Source organism: Callithrix jacchus, chromosome 9 (assembly GCF_049354715.1).
Source record: "Callithrix jacchus isolate 240 chromosome 9, calJac240_pri, whole genome shotgun sequence".
Lineage (NCBI taxonomy): Eukaryota > Metazoa > Chordata > Mammalia > Primates > Cebidae > Callithrix > Callithrix jacchus.
Genome location: NC_133510.1, coordinates 83,641,853 through 83,660,201, shown reverse-complemented (window position 1 = coordinate 83,660,201; position 18,349 = coordinate 83,641,853). Strand labels below are relative to the sequence as shown.

Sequence of the window (18,349 nt, the reverse complement as noted above, 5' to 3'; positions counted from 1 at the left end):
AGTAAGAACCAAACAGATGGCAAGCTATCAGAAACTATGGACTTCCCAAGTATTTATGTTTTAATGTGATGAGCTCTTATATTGTCCCATTACAAAATCACAGTCGTTAAACATCCCAAATCAAGTGACTACGTTAGGAGCAAAACTCCGAGAAGATTGCATACCTGAGTCATTTTATATACTGCTACTACTACTAAAAATATTTCAATGTTTGGGTTTTACCTTAGCTCTTAGATGCCTCAGTCAGTTATTGAGAGGAGGTGCTAATTGGACTAAGATTTATTTTTAAAGTTTGTTCTTGCTCATGGCCAAACTCTACTTGTCCTTAGTGTGATTACGTCCATGCAGTAGTTCAGGAGGCAAGCAGCATTAGCCTGTGGATGGGTCCGAAAAATTCACCAGCAGCTCACACAAAATCTATAACCAAGAGATGATGGGTTATTGGCATCACCACTGAGCATAAAGTCAATATATAAAATATTGTTCTCTGTACCTTATTAAAATGAGTCATTAATAGGTTACCTTCATGATTAAACTGATGAAAGAAAACATTCTGAAAATTTCTCTTCAAAAAAGGTGCATTTTAAAAGATGCAGCCCAGTATTACATATCTGGGTCCTAGTTTCAACTCTGATATTCACTCTCAATACACCAGCCTCATAGCACATGAGTTTCTCTCTGTGCCACATCGGGAGTTTGAATTAGATGACTCTAACACTTTGCAGCTTTAGCAGTCTATAATTCAATTAATTAGACTTAAGACTCAGTTTTTGGTCACCTACTGGGAGATTTTCCAGATCACCTCTCTCCCAGGCTGCTTTGGTACCCTTTGATGTGCTCTAAATTGACTTGCTGCTTTGGCCCCATTAAAGCATTTATCATACTCTGTTGCATTTCTCTCCCTATCGGATGGAACTCCTTGAGGGAAGAGACCATTTCTAAATTCATCTTTGAATTCTCAGTGTCTGCCATAGTCCCTGACTCATAGTACAATAAAAAATTAATGTTAAGTTAGTGTCAGTAAGCTCAGGATAGCAGTAACTTAAGCAGTTTAAAATATGGTGATTTGCTAGTGAACTGAGGTGCAGTTTGTAGATTCACAATATTTTGGCCATGGAAAGGATGATAGAGATAACACAGGCCAGAGGTTCTCAACCTAGCTTTCCCCTATACACCTCATGGATTTCCATCAGTAACAGTAGCTCACCAAAACTGTAATGTTTAACCAAGAGGAATTGCAGCAGGTGGGCAAAGGAGAGGAAGGAAAGAGGTGCTTGACAAAATCTCCCAAGGGCAGCCCAGTGAATCTGAATATATAATCCATCATTTTAGAGCTGCTAGTTCTTTTTTGGTATTTTCATTTTAAAAATGAAAAAGCATGGAAAAGTGATAAGATGTTTTCAAGGTTACTCTACTATTTAGTGGAGATTTTATATGAAAATTGAATTATTTTTGTTTGCTGCCCTATGGATATAGTCTTCAGGCAAACATTTTAAGCAAACAAATCAAAGCTATGGATTGAAATTAAGATTTACTGCTATACAAATTTGAATGATAATCTGAAAGTAAGAAACTCAGAAGTCTGCACCTAACTTCTTGGGTCTGCTCTGGGAAGTAAGCAATTTCAAAGTCCACGCTGGGCCCTAAAAGGATGAACAAGATGATCTCAGATTTTCATGGCTCTGTGCCTATCCAAAACTCTTTTTACTTTGCCATTAAGACCTGAGATCGACCTTGTAAAGGCCTCCGGGTGGCTCTGGTCACTGTAAGTTCTTGTTGACTTTGGCCCCAGTCCTTGATATCCTTCACTTAATGAGTGTCTATCATAAGACAGACCCTATTGTGGGATTGGTACACACTGGTATGATAAAGAGACATAATTCCACTTTTTGTGGTAATTAGAACTTACTAGGAGAGGGAGATTAAAATACACACAGAGGCAATTATTAATTAATTCAATATTTATGTATCACATATTATATGCAAGATGCTAGAGGAATACCAGAAACAGAAAGTTTCTGCTTTTATGGCCCTTATAAGTCTAATGGGAGAAATGGATGATAAGCAAGGGATTAATTAATTAACAAATAAGTATTGTGTGCCAGACTTATGCCAAACATTGTTTTATACACTGTGCCAGTGCTAATGAACAAAATAAATAAAATCTAATGGCATTTGCATGCTAATGAGAGTCACACAATGAACACATACATATACAACTACAAGTGCCAAGGAGAAGAAATAAAACTGGGAAAAGGAGAGTGCAATAAATGGGGGCTGCTGTTTTAGATGTGTTAGTAAAGGAACACCCTCCCGAGTCAGTGACATTTGAGAAGAGCCCTGTAGAAAGTGAGGAAGCAAAGTTGCAGATAGCTGGGGGAATGTCCTCAGGAGGGGGAACTCCTGAGCACACTGTGAACATCCAGGAAGGTCAGTGGGAAAAAATGAGAGAGGGAAGAATGTGAAAAATGAGATGTGTGACGTTGGTAGCCAGGAGTCAGATTATGTAACTCACAATTTCAGATTAGTTGAAAATTTGAAGTGCTCTGAAGAAAATAAACATGTGGTTGGAATAGAGAATAATGGAGAAGGGCCCATTTGGTTAGCATTGGTTGAGGAAGGCTCACTGAGAAAGCAAAATTTAAACTGTGTTTTGGTATATAGATTAATAAGAACCTTAGGAGAAGCATTCTGGGAAGGGTATACATAAAAGCAGGTCCATAGTCACAACTTGGCTGTCATTCAGTTAATACATCTACAACCAAGAAAGTGATCAAAAACTGAAACTACCAAGAAATAATAACACGTTAATTATGCATCCTGGGGTAGAAATTTATATATGCCAAGAAAATCTATAGATCAGCTTTTTGCTTCGTTGTATTACAAGACTAAGACACCATATATTATAATTAGATTTTCAGAAATATACGGAGAACTGTAATTTATGTGTCAGTATGCACAAATTTACATGTTGAATCCAAGTGGTCATAATAAATTTATTCATTTTCAGTCCAATATTTTATGTTAGACAGTGGTATAGAAAGTAGTATATGTAATTTGCCCTCGTGACAAAGAGAAGATACTAATAAGGAGTTTAATGTGGAATTCTTCTCTTCCAGACTTTAAAATGTTCATAGTAACTCTTCTCTACATCAGAGGTTAGTTTGCACAGATTTTAATCTGTAAAGCCAGGAATGACCTTCAGCTAAACTCAAGGGAACAAAGCAGAATACAATCCTTGGTACTCTGACACGTTGATATTAAAGAACATAGAAATACTTCAGGTATTAAAGACCGCGTGGATTTAGGGACTTTCTAAAGTTCAGTAGCTCCAATACTGCTTCACTTTCCATCTCAAGGTCAGAGAAGATAATACAAAAGAACACTTCAAATTTTATTTTGCTGACTCCTTCCCTCTAGTTTTAAGCCAAATGGCTTTTGAATCCTCATGGCTTATGAAGGAATAATACAAAACCAACTCTTGGAGATAAATGAATAATTAAAACATTTCTAATACTTTCCTTATGACATGATTAGTAGTTTCCAATCGGCATTTAAGTGCTTACATAAGATACAAGGTTGGTATTACAATCATCTAACGTTTTCTGTGAGTTAAATTCATTTTGGACAAGTTGCAAAAATGTAAATGGAAATCTTTATTTCTTGGCATCCAAATAAGTCATAATTTAAAATATTGATTAAACAAATTCTAGTGTGCTTTCCATTTAAAACAAATCAAACTTTTGTTCTTTAAAAAATCTGCTATAAAACCAAGAACTTTTATTTCGTGGATTTCAACCTTATGGGGAAAAAAAACCATAAGAACAAAAATTGAATGCAAATAACTATCCCATGGGTGCTACACTTTTCATAGAATTTGTGATACATTACAATTTTTCTCTTTTCCCTTTTCACTTTTCAAGTCAGGCAGAGCTTATTACTTCATGTATCTTCCAATTCAAGCCCTGGGCAGCCTATAGCTTTTCTAATCAGCTCTATTCACCAGTTTTTATAAAATCTGTTTTGCCAGAAAATTGCTTTTGCTTACATTCCAGAGGGGTTTGCCCCTTCTCTTACTCCTATTTTTTTTTAATTTGACATGGAGAGAGATTAAGGAAGAAGGAAAATAAAAATTAAATTATTATTTACATTGTTTTTAAGATATATGCTCTGGTGTTTCGATCAGGGAGGTGAAGAAGGAGGGCTGACTATATTTTATGTTTCTTGCCCTAAATCCTACCCACAGCAGCAGCCACATGTGTTTTAGTGTACAAACATGTGAGTGCTTGCTTGCTCTCTCATATATTCTCTGAGCTCCAGCAAATATTTTAAAATAATTTAACTTTTTATTTCTTTGTAAATCAATAAGTGTTTCCTTTCACACTATATAGTTACAGAACACTCCAGGAGTTTTGCTGTGTGTGTGCATGTGCATGTGTGTGTGTGTGTGTGAGTGTGTGTGTGTGTATGACAGAGTCTTGTTGCCCTGGCTATGTATATGGTGGTGTAATCTTGGCTCACTGCACCCTCCACCTCCCAGATTTAAGTAATTCTCCTGCCTCAGCCTCCTGAGTGGCTGAGTAGCTGAAACTACAGGCACACACCACCAGGCCCAGCTGATTGTTTTTTCTATTTTTTAGTAGAGTTGGCCAGGCCAGTCTGGAATCTGTTGGCCAGGCCGGTCTTGAACTCCTGACCTCAGATGATCCTCCTGCCTTGGCATCCATGCTGTAATTACAGGAGTGAGTTTTATATATAAAAAGTTTATTTATATATAAAGAGTTTTGGCTACAAAAAAAAAGATATTTTGTAGTTATGGAGAGTTTTGTGGATAGTTTTAACATTTAAAAAAATTTAGAAATTAATGATATAGCTTCCAGAAAAATAAAAAGAAATTCGGTGAATCCCTTCTAGTTTAGTGTGTTAGCCATCTGAGCCCTGAGATGTATTTGATGTGCTCCTGTCAGTTATGAAATTAATGCTCTTGCAGGCTGGGCATGGTGGCTCATGCCTGTAATCCCAGCATTTGGGGAGGTGGAGGTGGGTGGATCACCTGAGGTCAGGAGTTCCAGACCAGCCTGACCAACATGGAGAAACCACGTCTCTAATTAGCTGGATGCAGTGGCTCATGCCTGTAATTCCTGCTACTCAGGAGTCTAAGGCATGAGAATTACTTGAACCCAGGAGGCAGAGGTTGCAGTGAGCCAAGATGGCACCATTGCACTCCAGCCTGGGCAACAGGATCAAAACTCCATCTCAAAAACAAACAAATAAACAAACAAACAAACAAACAAATGAAATTAATGCTCTTGCTTATGAGTGTTGTTTTTCAAGGATCAAAACTAAGGCCTAGCTATTTAGTAAGAAAACTAAGACCTACCTATTTAGAAGGAAAACATCTAGGGAGTACTATCAAATAGGAAGGTGTCCTGGGTATTAGAAATGCTGTTATATGCACAATGCCATGTCTCTTAGACATTTGCCTGTTAGTATATACTTTCCATCCGGTCAGAGACCATGTTAGGTTTGTTTATGTAGAACCCAGCGTATTGTGTGGCACATAGTTGGCACACTCTTCATATTTGTTGATTGATTGAGTGAATGAATGAATAAAATTGGCTTAGCAAGACTTAGCTGTCATGGATTATTCTTAATGCAACAAAACAAACAAAACAAAAAAATCTCTCTAACCTAAAATAATGCAAAAGTAGTGGCTACCTTAGGATGTCAGTTTGCCTCTGTGTGCGTATGTAGCTGGCTACAACAAGTGTGGTGCTCTCCAGGGCCAAGAAAGGATGTGAAGTGTTAGTTTTGATAGTCATAGCCCTCATTCAGTTGTCTGCATTCACCCTGCTGTTTTAACTTCTGAATTCAATCAGACAAGCTAATGTCAGAATACAACTGAAAAGGTTTTTTAAATGGATGGGGTTGCTATAGAATTGCCCTCCTCCGCACACATACATATAAGGTACACGTTTTTATTTTTAAAGCCACAAATAGATGAATGACAGAACTATGTCCTAATAAACAAAATGGATTTAAGGTGAAGTCATTCTGCACTGCCAAATATGAACTTAACCTTAAAAATTATATTGATTTCATCCATGCTTTACTTCTGGTCTATTTGATGGAGGCCTTTTTTAAAAAAATGATTGAATTTTGCTAAGTAATGTACTAGCTGAGTTTGAACACTCGTCCAATAAAAATAAATATACCCAAAGACCACTTGAAAAAAATTATGTGGGATTGAAACTTATTATGTAGTTATACTCAAATATCTATGTCTTGGACAGAAAACTAGGGCTTCTAATTTAAATTGATGGTAATTTTCCTTATAAACAAGCTAGTCCAAGTCTAACTGGTTGTGCACCTTTCACTTACTTGTCCAGTGTGGTGATAGTTATATTTTAATATAACATCTTCTGTTTTAAAGTTAATCAAAGGATTACCTTTAACTACAAAAAGATAGCATAATGGGAGTCACAACATGGCCATAAGATTTAAACCCCCAAGTTAGATAGACAAAAATAGCATGAAATCACAGCTGAGTCTATTTAATAATAATGAAAAAAATGGGGAATATACTTGAGGGACTGCTACAAGTGATTTTTGAAGAAAATTAGAGAAGAGAACTAATTGCTGATGGACAAATAACCTGGTTTCCAAAAAGATGACAAAGATGTTTTGGGAAACTATAGGGCAATCTATTTGTTGTTGCCTCCTGAACCATATATTTATTTTTAAAATATTATATACAGATATATATATATATATTCTTTATATATATATATATATATATATTTAAATATATTTATTTATTTATTTAAAAGAATGAGATATTGGCACTTAGAAAAGAAAGTGGTGATCCCAGAGACTATATGGCAAATCATTACAAGTAGATCTTGCCAAATTTCAGACGTATGCCATAGTCTTATTATATACTCATGACCCCACAATTCTTATAGACGCCTTGTGGAAAATGTTGTATTTCTAGTGGTTGAAACACTTCTCCAAGCAAGTTTGGTTCATGGTATTGTTCAGCACTATTACAAATATTTTGGATGAACACTATAGAATATATTTTAATCAACTTTACAGATGACTAAGCTAGGAGGAATAACAAATAATTTGGCCAGCCATACGAATATTCTAAAATTAGTCCTAACTTGAATAGCAGGTTACAATACAAGAGATAAAATTTAGAGGAAATGGATGTAGCCTTCATTCATTAGATTGAATCAAATTAGAATGTTGATTGCATATTGATTGTACTGGTATGTGACTGGAGCAATTTGGTTTAAGAGTAGTTTATTTGGAAAAGATTGAGGACTTTTATTTATTAGGTTGGTGCAAAAGTAATTGAGGTTTTCACCATTGAAGGTAATATCAAAGACTGCAATTACTTTTGCACCAACATGATAATAAATTCACCATGAACAGTGTAATTATGTTATCAAAATATTGTAAAATCTCTCTTGAAAATTAAATATAAAACTAGTTAATACTAATAATGTAGAAAAACACGAATACACCATACCCTAGCAGGGGCTATTTTTTAAATATTGGAATAACTGTATTGGCATATTAATTATGTTAATAAGTTTTAAAACATTTGAAAAATTCCCAGTTAGCAGTGTTTCTCAACTGAGACACCACTGGTAGTTAGGACACTAAGTTTATTTGTCATATAAGAGGTTTAGTATCCCTAGTTTCCAGGAGCTAAATGCCAGCTTGAATCACACTGTGTTAACTGAAAATACTCAGTTAATTTCCACAATCCCTTTTTAAAGGCAGTTCTATCTCATCTAGTTGAGAACCATTACTGTCCAAAAAAGTAGGATAGTTCAACATTAGAAAATAGTTTACTGTAACTCTTTATACTAACAAATTAAAGGAGAAAAAAACATATCATATTGATAAGGCATGTGATGAAAGGTAACATTAATATCTGATTAAAAATCTTTTACTAATCTCTAAATAGAGGACTTCTTTAACTTGATTAAAAACTATGCATCAAATGCTGCCAATGTGAAATATTATATTTAGAGGTAAAAGATTGAATATTTCTGTTCACATCAAAAACAGCACAAAAATCATTTAACCAATGTTATAAAACAATAAATAACAACATGTTAAGTAGAACCTGTCAAAATAATAATTTCCAGATAGATGATTAACTACAAAACTATTAGGTGATATTAGTGAATTTGCTAAGATTATACAACCACTCATAGACACAAATCAATAATCCTATTTCCAAATAGTGTCCCAAAAAAATCAATCACTTATATTCAAATAATAACCTAAAAAATTGATGGAAAATTAATTTATAATAAAGAAGGAATTTTAAAAATAGGAATAAAAATAGGAACAAAAAAGCTAAAATAATACTTTTGAATGCCTGTTGTATGTCATGTTTACTCTGTATTTAGGAAGAGAGATACAGAAGTAAACAAGATAGGCAGATTCTCTGTTAGTGATGGTGTTATGTTCTAGTTAAGTCAACAGATAAAATATTCAAATAGGTAAACAAATAGTATGATTCCAGAGAGCAAAGTGCGGAGAATAAAAGTAAACTTCCACCAAAATAAAAATTCCACCATGAGATTCTGGAAGGGCTCTCCAAGGAGGTGACATTACAGCAGAAACAATCATGCTACAATGAAAAACAAATTCATAGTTAGCAGTGTCTCAGTTTGCCACTTTGAGAAGAGGAGAGAGCTAGTGCAAAAGATGGTCCTCTTGGAGGGTGCAAGCAATAGCAAACAGTAACTAGAACAAAGAAAATAAAGAGGAGAATGGAACAGATGGATAGAGGGTGGTAGTCAGGTAGTAATGCCTATTTTACAAGATTGTCGTGAGGATTAAATGAGATAATGGAAAGCAAAATAATGTGCAAATGATAAAGTGGCATTTTAGTACTATTTTCTTCAAGTTTCTATTGCACTCAAAGTCATTCCTGGAATACTGTATTCTCTTTTTTTTATTTATTTTTTTTTTTTTGCATTTTAGATTTTGGGGTAATCTGTCTTGCAGAACATGCAAGACAGTTGCATAGGTACACACATGGCAGTGTGTTTTACTTCCTTTCTCCCCTTCACCCACATTTGGCATTTCTCCCCAAGCTATCCCTCCCCAGCTCCCCTCCCCACTGGCCCTCCCCTTTTCCCCCCAATAGACCCCAGTGTTTAGTACTTCCCTCCCTGTGTCCATGTGTTCTCATTTTTCATCACCCGCCTATGAGTGAGAATATGCGGTATTTCATTTTCTGTTCTTGTGTCAGTTTGCTGAAAATGATGTTCTCCAGATTCATCCATGTCCCTACAAATGACACAAACTCATCATTTCTGATTGCTGCATAATATTCCATGGTGTATATGTGCCACATTTTCCCAATCCAGTCTATCATCGATGGGCATTTGGGTTGATTCCAGGTCTTTGCTATTGTAAACAGTGCTGTAATGAACATTCGTGTGCATGTGTCCTTATAGTAGAACGATGTATAGTCCTTTGGATATATACCCAGTAATGGGATTGCTGGGTCAAATGGAATTTCTATTTCTAAGGCCTTGAGGAATCACCACCCTGTCTTCCACAATGGCTGAACTAACTTACACTCCCACCAACAGTGTAAAAGTGTTCCTTTTTCTCCAAATCCTCTCCAGCATCTGTTGTCTCCAGATTTTTTAATGATTGCCATTCTAACTGGTGTGAGATGGTATCTCAATGTGGTTTTGATTTGCATCTCTCTGATGACCAGTGATGATGAGCATTATTTCATATGATTGTTGGCCTCATATATGTCTTCTTTCGTAAAGTGTCTGTTTATATCCTTTGCCCAATTTTGAATGGCCTTGTTTGTTTTTTTCTTGTAAATCTGTTTGAGTTCTTTGTAAATTCTGGATATCAGCCCTTTGTCAGATGGGTAAACTGCAAACATTTTTTCCCATTCTGTTGGTTGCTGATCCACTCTAGTGACTGTTTCTTTTGCCGTGCAGAAGCTGTGGAGTTTCATTAGGTCCCATTTGTCTATTTTGGCTTTTGTTGCCAATGCTTTTGGTGTTTTGTTCATGAAGTCCTTGCCTACTCCTATGTCCTGGATGGTTTTGCCTAGATTTCCTTCTAGGGTTTTTATGGTGCCAGGTCTTATGCTTAAGTCTTTAATCCATCTGGAGTTAATTTTAGAGTAAGGTGTCAGGAAGGGGTCCAGTTTCTGCTTTCTGCACATGGCTAGCCAGTTTTCCCAGCACCATTTGTTGAACAGGGAATCCTTTCTCCATTGCTTGTTTTTGTCAGGTTTATCAAAGATTGTATGGTTGTAGATATGTTATGTTGCCTCCGATGCCTCTGTTCTTTTCCATTGGTCTTTATCTCTGTTTTGGTACCAGTACCATGCTGTTTTGATTACGTAGCCTTGTAGTATAGTTTGAAATCCGGTAGTGTGATGCCCTCCGCTGTGTTCTTTTTGCTTAGAATTGACTTGGCTATGCGGGCTCTCTTTTGGTTCCACATGAAGTTCATGGTGGTTTTTTCCAGTTCTGTGAAGAAAGTCAATGGTAGCTTGTTGGGGATAGTGTTGATTCTGTAAATTACTTTGTGCAGTATAGCCATTTTCACGATATTAATTCTTCCTAACCACGAACATGGAATGTTTCTCCATCTGTTTGTGTCCTCTCTGATTTCGTTGAGCATTGGTTTGTAGTTTTCCTTGAAGAGGTCCCTTACGTTCCTTGTGAGTTGTATTCCAAGGTATTTTATTCTTTTTGTAGCAATTATGAATGGCAGTTCGTTCTTGATTTGGCTTTCTTTAAGTCTGTTATTGGTGTAGAGGAATGCTTGTGATTTTTGCACATTGATTTTATATCCTGAGACTTTGCTGAAGTTGCTTATCAGTTTCAGTTTTTGGGCCGAGGCGATAATGTCTTCTAGGTATACTATCATGTCGTCTGCAAATAGAGACAATTTGGCTTCCACCTTTTTTATTTGAATACCATTTATTTCTTTTTCTTGCCTGATTGCTCTGGCTAGAACTTCCAGTACTAAATTGAATAGGAGTGGTGAAAGAGGGCATCCTTGTCTAGTGCCGGATTTCAAAGGGAATGCTTCCAGTTTTTGCCCGTTCAGTATGATATTGGCTGTTGGTTTGTCGTAAATAGCTTTTATTACTTTGAGATACGTTCCATCGATACCAAGTTTATTGAGGGTTTTTAGCATAAAGGGCTGTTGAATTTTGTCAAATGCCTTCTCTGTGTCAATTGAGATAATCATGTAGTTTTTTGTTTTTGGTTCTGTTTATGTGGTGAATGACGTTTATATACTTGCGTATGTTGAACCAGCCTTGCATCCCCGGGATGAATCCTACTTGATCATGATGGATAAGTTTTTTGATTTGCTGTTGCAATCGGCTTGCCAATATTTTATTGAAGATTTTTGCATCTATGTTCATCATGGATATTGGCCTGAAGTTTTCTTTTCTTGTTGGGTCCCTGCTGTGTTTTGGTATCAGGATGATATTGGTCTCATAAAATGATTTGGGAAGGGTTCTCTCTTTTTGGATTAGGAAGTCACGTCGTTCTGTATTTAAAAACATGCACTCTGGAGCCCATCCCGCCTGGGTTTGAATCTCAGCTTTTCTATTTAATAGCTCTGCAACTTCCCTCAAAGTTACTTGAATAAGACTCAATTTTCTTATCTGTAAAATGGAAAATAGTAATAATAGCACTGACCCAATACAGTTGCTGGTTTTAAATGAGTTAATGTGTATAAAGTACATAGAACAGGCCTGACATATAGCAATTATCCAACAATACAATTATTTCTTTGCTGAGTCCTGAACATCATGTGCTTCCACCCTCCTGCCAAGAGGCAAGAATAGAGAATGTTTGCTGCCTTCAGGCTATAGGAAGAGGCAAGGGCTCAGTTTATTTTGGTATCTCCAGAAGCAGGGATCACTTGGAGATGCCTGGAGGTCCAAATAAAAATTGTCCTATATACTCATCTAATTTGCCATTCCGCTGTTTCCCCAAATCACATACTTCCTGATGCGTCAATTAACACATTTTAAATAATTCTATTAGAACATTTACCACACGAGGTTGAAATTTTCTTCCACATGGCTGTCACCCTAAAAACATGTTTTTTAATATTTATCTTTCCGTACTCTGCCTATCATAGTGCTTGAAAGATATGTGCTCAAACATATGATGAACAAATTAGTAGTTTGTCTTTCAAATATTGCACAGTTTTAGAGGATAAAACTAGGTAAATGAGTGAGGATATAAACTGACATTTTTATTCAAGAAAAAAATTTCTACATTTATACTTTTTAAAATTAGATTCAGGCAGTGCCTTCTGGGAATTACTGTTCATCGTATTAGTAGAAATGGACAGGCAAAAGTTGAATGACAACTTGTAAAGTTGTTACAGATGAACTTTGAGATTCAGTAATAGTTTAGGACAGAAATTAGAGTTTATGTAGACATTGAGCTGTCTTATTTTTCTAATACAAGCTAATCATATACAGATATTGAATGTGTACTAAGTAACTGACTGGGTAAATATAACCAAAAGTGACTTTTAACTTTTTTTTTTAGTTCTGCTTAATTGCGAAGCATCACATGATGCTGAGAGAGACAAACGTGGTAATTAGGGGTGTGAGCTTTGGATCCAGATGGCTGGGTCTCAGTCCCTGTCTATCCCTGCTTCGTCCTAGCCATATAACCTTGACCTGTTACTATCCTTTCTGTACTTTAGTTTTCCTCTGTTATTACAGTCTCTGCTGTAAATATCAAATGAGAAAACACATGAAAGTGCTTAGAACATGACCAGGTCCATAGTAAGTGCTCAATAATTATTGATTATTCAACACTTGTTCTCCCCAGGGGTGTATTTTCCCCAATGCAATAAATGAAAAGTGCATGGGCTTCAGATTTAGACACATATGGATTTGAGTTGCAGTTTTGCCTCTTACCTTCTGTGGAAGCTTAGAGTATTGCTACTCTCTCCACACTGTAATTCTTTCATCCTTAATATAGCAATCATGACACCCAGTTTACATGGTGATACATTTGATTATTTTTTCCTTTGCTTAGCCATTCAAGGTAAAGTAAATGATAGTCTAATGAGTGTCGGGTACCAAGGCAAGGGCTAGGGAAAGAGCTAATATTCTAGGGAAGAAGACAGGTATTATGCAGATAATTTGGGATAACATATTTTGAGTAGGATGACAACAGCTCACAAACACTGAATGTTTACTACATGCCAGATATAGTGCTTAGTACTTTTCATGCTTCATTTTAATCTTCACAACAAACTAATAAGGCAGTAAACTTTCATTTCAATTAATCTTCACAACCAACAAAATATAAAACACTACTTGCATTTTGAAGAATTGGGAATTGAGGCATAAAGAGGCTAAATAAAGAGGAGTGGAGTTCAGACAGGTTGATTCTTGAGAACTTAAGCTTAACCACTATACTATACTATCAACAGCAAGTGCATAGGTCAGTAATAGAGTCTATAGCAAGCTCTGAGGAACATGAACTTGTAAGAAACAATTGAAACACAAATGCAAAGATTTCAAAGAACAGACAGGTAGGAGGCACACCAGAAGAGTATGTTGTGTGAGAAAAAAAGGACAGAACTTTGTCCAATGCTTGTAAAAGGAACTTACATATCAATGTTTCAAGCAATTTAAGCAATGTAGTTTTCAGGTCCAGCACAATTACTGAAAAATAGCAGATGCTGAATAAATGATTGTGCTTTTTAATAGTCGTTATTAAATTTCTTAGTACAAAAGACAAAAATATCCATAGACAGTGTATTAGGCAGGGTTTTCCAGAGACACAGAACCAGCAATATATACAGCTATACATTTATGAGAGAGGATTTATTAGAGGAATTGGCTCACACAACTATGGAGGCTGAGAAGACCCTCAGAACCAGGAAAGCCAGCGGTGTAACTCTCAGTTTGAGACTACAAGCCTGAGAACCCCAAGGGTAAATTCCAGAGTCCAGAAACCAGAGACACTGCAGTTATGATGTCCAAGGACAAGAGAAGAAAGGTTTTATAGCTCTGGTAGAAAAAGTACAAGTTCACCTTTCTTCTCCTTTTTGTTTTGTCTGGGCTAGAGTGCCCACCCACATTAGGTGAAGTTGGATCTTCTTTACTCGATTCACTGACTCAAATTCCATTCTCTTCCAGAAACATCCTCACAGACATAACAAGAAATAGTGATTTACCAACTACAGTAGTGTGCAAGGGGGTATGTGCCAAGACCCCCAGGGGCTGCCTGAAGCCGAGGTTATAATGAACCCTCTGTATACTATGTTTTTCTTATAAGTAATGGCAGGTAGTGTATCCAGAACAAAGGGATGATTCATGTCCAGGACAGAGATGGAAGGCAAGAGGTTTCATCATGCTACTCAGAGCGAAGTACAATTTAAAATAGATGAATCACTTGTTTCTGGAATTTTCCATTTAATACTTTTGGACTGAGATTGACTGCAGGTAACCAAAACCACAGAAATCAAAAAGCTGAGGATAAGGGGAGATTACTGTATCCGAGTATCTTTTAATTCAGTCAAATTGACACTTAAAATTAACTATCTCAGATAAAACTATAAGACAGTACCAGCAATATTCTGTTCCTTCTTCCCAGTCTGTGCTAGTGAACGAAGGGATCATGACTGTGACATTCAGGTTACCTTTCAGTGGTCTGTAATGCACAGACCAAACTTCTTTATATGGACCTGGAATATTGACAGGCTCACAAAGGGAGTGAAAAGTGGTAATAGCACCCAAGTCTTCTTTCCTTATAATCTTTGCCTCCAAATGAGAGGAGAGAAAGGCATTTGGGAATGTAGCAGACCCTGAATTTCAGGCATGAAGAGAGAATTATGACATCTTTTCCCTTTTAATGTTAGCTGTAAATGTCCTGAAAGACATAAACAGACTCTTCTTATCCATCATCATTAAAATGCATACCTTGAGGTTTTAATATGGATTTCAGTGGCCCAAGTAATATCATATTTGTCTAGTGTTCAATCTGGAAGAGATGTTCTACCTAAGTAAACTTACAGATAAGAGACGCCTACTCCTGTAGACCAAAACTTTCATTTTTTAACCGTTTTTAACCTAAACATAGGATTTATTTCCCTTCTTATTTCATTACAGTGTATGTTCTCTAGAAAATGGGCTTTTTGTAAAGAAAGAGTGGAAGATAAAACAGATAAGGCAGTAGAATTTAAGGTACATTAGTGAAGCAATGCTGAGAGACTTATTTCATCAACTCAAACAGAAATTTTGGATCCTTACAGCTTCTCAGACCTATTTGACTTAGCTGAGTTTGACAGATACATGCCTCTGGACGAATGAGATATTCTGTGACCAGGCAGACATTAATTTCTTCTGATGTCACACGTTTTTCAAATATTGCCAGTTTGGCATCCAAATGGTAACTACCAATAGGAAAATGTTAAGATGGGTGTATGTTGTAGGCTGAATGTTTCTGTTCCCCCAAATATTTTGAATATTTGCATATTTTGAAGCCTTAACCCCTAATGTGATGGTACTTGAGGTGGGCTTTTAGAAAGTAATTAAGTTCCCATGAAGTCAGAAGGGTGGGGTCCCCATGATATGATTATTAGCCTTCTAAGAAGAGAAAAAGAGCAGAGGATGCTCCCTCACACCCTCCCCCGCCCCTCTTCGTGCTCTCTTGCTCTCCCTCTAGCTCCTGACTTGTAAAGACAGATCCAGAAGGCTGCTGTTTGTGATCAGAAGAAGGTCCTCATCAGGCCGAATCTGCTGGCACTCTGATATTGGAAGTGCCAGCCTCCAAAACTATGAGAAATAAACATCAGTTGCTTAAGCCACTCGGTGTACGGCATTGTACAACACTCTGCCTTAGTCTATTTGGGCTGCTATTAAAAAAAAAAAAAAAAACATAGACCAGGTCACTTATAAACCACACACATAAATTTCTTATGGTTCTGGAGTCTGGGAATTCGAAAATCAAAGTACTAGCCTATTCCATGTCTGTTTAGGGCCTGTTTTTCCTGGTTCTTAGAGGACATCTTTCTGTGTTCTCACCGGCAGAAGGGGGAAGGCAGCTCTCTGAGGCCTAACGGCCAGAGCCCTCTTGACCTAATTATATCTCAGAGTCCTTACTTTCTAATACCATCACATTGTTGATTAGGTTTCAGCATAGGAATTTTGTAGGGACACATTCAGACCATACCACAACCACTGCTCAGACAGTGTAGCAATCACTACATGAACTGGGCCTCAGCGATCTTCTGTCCTAATTAGCTGAACAGATTAGCCACTGGCCAGATAGATATACATGGATATAAGAGCTGGGTATTATTTTCTGGCCAATATTACAACTTAATATTGTACATATTAAGGTGGTCCTGTTTTTTGCTTAGTTTAATTTATTTTTTCTTCTCTGCATTTGGAAATCTTTCATGTACTAACAAGTTTTCAAAACTGCTTCTCCTGGATCACTCTCCATTATTTTCAGAGCTTTAAAGAATATAATTTAATTATGTATATTTTGTGAGTTTCTCCTGAATATGTTTCAAGATGAGATTTTCTGTTTGTGAATTATAAACTTTCCAAATATAACAGAGCTCTAATCAATTATCTTGTATTCAAATAATACTTTAATGATCTAATGTTGATGGAAGCCTTTCCTTTGCCTATTTTGCTCTGTCTTTATTTTATTGTTTGTAATGGTGGCCATAGGCTTTAGAGTATATGTCCTTAATTTAACACAGTCTTCCTTAAAATAATATCACTTATAACCAACAATATAGTTCCCATTGCTCCCTTCCATCTTTTATGCTATTGTTGTATGTACACTGTAAACCCATAATTCTTACTACCAATTTTGCCTTAACCCAGAGGTCACAAACTACAGCCCTGATACCAAATCTATCTTGAGACTTAAAAATGGCTTTTGCATATTTAAATAGTTGAGAAACATCTGAAAAAGAATATTTTGTGACACATGGAAATCATATTAAATTCAAATTTCAGTGTTTATAAGTGAAGTTTATTGGAGCATAGCTGTGCTTATTTACTTACAAATTGTCTGTGGTTGCTTTCCTGCTACAACTGCAGAGTTGAATAGTTGGGACAGAGACTGATTGATCTGTCAAGCCTGAATTATTTACTATATGAGCCTAATACTTTTTAACCTCTGCTTATAAAGCATTGAAGAAAAATAAAAAGAGGAATTGTATTTTATATTTACTTTCAATTTAACCATTCGAGGTACTCCACTCTCAACTTTAGGTCTTCACTGTGCACCTGTGTCACAGGGATTCTGTCTCTTTGCCAGGGGTAGACAGCAGTTACTCGTGACTTGATACTGAATGAGCTTGGTGATGGAGACAAAGGTGTTTCTCTGTTGTCCTGGTCCAGCCTCAGTCTTAGGAAGCCCCTATGTGTCTGGGTCTCAAGCACAGGGCTTTCTCAGGATTCTGCCTTTCTGTGGTCTGCCAGACCGAATTCAGCCTATGGAGAGTCTTGTGTGGGAGAGTTCCCTGCCCCTTTCTAGTGGTAGGAAATCTAAACTAATATATTGATACTATCATAGGATTCCAGGACTAGGACTGTTTCCTGCCCTCTCCTTCCCACCCCATTCCGGGGGTAGAGGTTTTTTTGCATTTATCCTTCTCCCCATTGTAATAGGTCTTTGCCTCTTGTTTTCCACCCTGATCCGTTTTTTTCTAGGAAGCACCCAGTGGACATTTATGGGAAAAAAAATCTGTGAGTGCTTGCCACTCTCAAAGGTTCTGTGTTCATGCTTGCGCACAGTTGGCCCTTAATGAATTTGTTAAACATTTTAGCTGAACTTTTCTTTCCCATTTGGCTAGCACTCAGTGTCTCTTCTTCCCATGCTCTGCCACAGGTCAGGGAGCCTGTGTACACTTTCCACCTTCGCTTGGAGGTGTTTTACACCCTTTTACTACTACTGTTCTGCAACGTTAACTCATACAATATAAAGTATAGGTTATTCTCACCTAGGAGCGTAAAATGCTGTGTTTCCAGATGGGAAGACAGACTTAGAAAGCACTTTTGCAGCGTGGTTAATTTTTGGTGCTTATTTGTACATCTCAGCAACTACCAGCATGCATTCCTTAACAATGGAAATACATTCTGAGAGAAAAGAAGCATTAGGTGATTTTTATTGTGGGACTATCATAGAGTGTATTTCTAAAAGCCTAGATAGTATTGCCTACTACACACCTAGGCTGTATGGTATAACCTATTGCTCCTAGGCTACAAACCTGTACAGGCTGTGACTGCACTGAATACTGTAGGCAGCGGTAACACAATCAT

The 18,349-nt window shown here is 36.7% G+C and overlaps 1 protein-coding gene across 3 annotated transcripts in view; it reads left to right on the top strand.

Annotated features, from left to right (window-relative positions):
• The window catches only part of LIN7A (lin-7 cell polarity scaffold A), a 156,585-nt gene that overhangs the window by 2,023 nt on the left and 136,213 nt on the right, over nt 1-18,349 (top strand). The window lies entirely within an intron of this gene.